Here is a 2,947-nt window from a genome sequence, read left to right as displayed (position 1 = left end):
GTGCTAAAGGACATAATTATGACCATAGGAGACTGTGGAAAAATAATATTGTCAACACTTTATGCATCTAATCTATAATCCTACAGATTCGAACCCATACATCCACGAGAACAAACACCCTTCCAGAAAAATGGATTACCGTGGCCAACCATCTTGTTAGAAAAAGATACCATCTGATTCCGAATGCTGTCATGAGAGTGCTCAAGGATGAGGTTGTGACTGCAGTGCTAAATGTTGTCCAGGAGGAGTGCAAGCTTTTGACCAGCCTAAGATACAGATCTGTGCTCCAAAAGACAAAGCCATCGGATCTGAAAGACTTTAACTGGGACAATGTGCTTTTGGAGTGGAGTACAGTAGCACCCACATTTTTCAAGTTCATAAAAGCTTCTGCTGCAATCTCAGACAAAATGAGCACAAGGAGAGGATTTAGAAGAAAAATGTGCACAACTGCTATGGCAGGATGCAGTCTTCTGAACGCACGCTCACATAAGATGTCTGCTCATAAGTACAGAAACTCACTTGTCCTGAGATTTGGCGGAGCCAAAAAGAGATGCATCGAAAGACTGAGCAGACTTGGTACTTGCATGTCATACACAATGACAGTGAGGAGACTGAAAGACATGGGGAACTCATGGGACAGAAAACTCCTGAACTGGAAATCACAACTACAAACAGTCACAAGTGAACATCAGGTTTGTTCTTGTTTTAGTTGCAAGCATTTGTAAATGTCAGTTAAATAATTTAATGTATGTAATGCTGGTGCCATCTATTCCCATTAAACATAAGATGGGTTATTACACTTACAGCTTGGACAAGACCATGACTACTGCAGTAGGGACGTTGTAATGGAAGAAGCCCATGGCATTGGCAGTGCACCTGAAGAAGACGCTCATTGAGCTCACAAGCTTCATCTTGGGAAAGCTTGAATGATGTAAGAATCTATACGGCACCCACAAAAGATTATATGAATATGATTTTGAAAGTGTGCCATTGTCTGAACATGAACTGGTTCTAACATTTTTACATAACTTACTTTTCAATCAACAGAGCAGCCAGACCTCTGAGTCTGACATCCCCCCAACTATCTCAGCATCTGGAATGTCAGAAGATCGTGATATGGTATGCCCATAAAGTTTTAAAATGTTCATAAAAATCTTTTCATATGCATTCTTTTTAAATGACATAAAATATTATTACAAATAGCTATTTGATTTAATCTAAATGTTCATTTCAATTTAATTTGGTATTCACTTTAGGTGGACACAGTCAACCCATATCAAATAACAATAGACAACCTCGACCGAACTGTCAACCCACACATCCTATCATCCAGTCATCGGACAAAAAACTACCACTGGCTGCTAATGGTGGCAAACCAGGAGCGGGTGAGCGGCATGCACCTCAGTGAGGAGACAGCAACACCAGCTCTCAACGTTCCCATCAGAGAAATCATTCCAAACAAAGAAGACATACACCATCTTCGGGATGAATTCAAAGAACTGGTAGGCCGTGTCCTTGTGTCACACATTGAGGAACTAAATGTTTTTCATGACAATGTCCAGTTCCATCTTCCACATCAATATTGTGCTGAGATGGCAATGCAGACAGAGACTGTGCCACTGGGATTGCTAGACACAGATGAGAGGAAAACGGGTGAGCTGAGTCAAGCATTAAAACACATTCATGACAGATATGTCCCCCTTGAGAAGACGTCTACAGGTGAGACTCAAGTTGTCCAACCTGCTGTGAAAATGATTCTGACAGGTGATCAGTTGACCAAGCAGAATGTTGACAGTGTCTGTAAATCATTGAAAAATGAAGAAGAGCCCAAAGACAGACTTGCAGGGCTGGTTTCAGCTGTGGCAGACTTTCATGCAAGTATGAACTTCATCGACCTCATCTATAAAAACAGCTACAACACCAGATCCATTGGTGACATCGGGACCATGCATCAACTAAAGGATGCCATAAACAGAAGGAATGTCACAGCCTCTGCCCTTGGTGATAAATACCGTCCCTGTAGTGTCTTCTTGGCAGATGTTTTAGATGCTGAAATCATTAGTGCCGCACTTCACCACTTCAGGATGGATACGCCACACGACAAGGCAAAGGACCACATCCCCCCAGCTTTCTCATCAACATCTGAAAAGCAAAGATGGTGGGATATGCAGTTGTACATCATGACTGACAAATACATCCTCAACGACAAGACTGACTGGACCTTGCTTGATGATGCCTCTCATACCGCCACAGATACACCAACTTTTAAATGCCTCTACCCTGGCTGCAATAATCAAGCTTTTCGTCTGCAATCACAATTGATAAACCATGAAAAACAGCATGGCGTTAAAATCAGTGACAACAGTCAAAAAACCAGAGAGTCTGCTAAAGGGGACAAAGATGTAGACGGTGTGTTTGTGTACCATACCTCATTGTTGAAACAAGCACTACTCGAGAGAAACTTTCTAGACTCCATCGCAGAAGGAGATGGAACCTGTAGGCTTTGGAAGTTCAAGCTTCTGCATTTCAAGGCAGCAGGCCGAACCAAGTATGCACTTGAGGCATTAAAGCTACAGCTTGACCTCCAAACACTAGAACCTAGTGTTTCACACCGTCTGAAATGGAACAGATTTGTCAATTCAAGCGGCGGTGGGGAATAACATAGCCCTGGATTTGAATTGCGAGCATTATGTAAGATATACAAAGGATGCAATTGCACATGAGGGGCCTAATCTGAACTTTGAAATTGCTCAAGCCTTCTCCAGGACCATCGGTGAGCAGCGAGAGCTCATGGATAGATTTGATCAGGACTGTGGTCTTAAACCTGAATCAGGAAAGCACACTGTTGCTGACAGAGAGGACGACATAATGGCCATGGTGAAAATCCTACATGAGCAGCAAGTGTTCCATGACACCCCTGAGCGCCAGGCTTACATGTTCTTCCCCA

Source organism: Nannobrachium achirus, assembly GCF_963921795.1.
Source record: "Nannobrachium achirus genome assembly, chromosome: 20".
NCBI lineage: Eukaryota > Metazoa > Chordata > Actinopteri > Myctophiformes > Myctophidae > Nannobrachium > Nannobrachium achirus.
The sequence above is the reverse complement of the archived record's forward strand: the minus strand, read 5'-3'. Positions refer to the sequence as shown.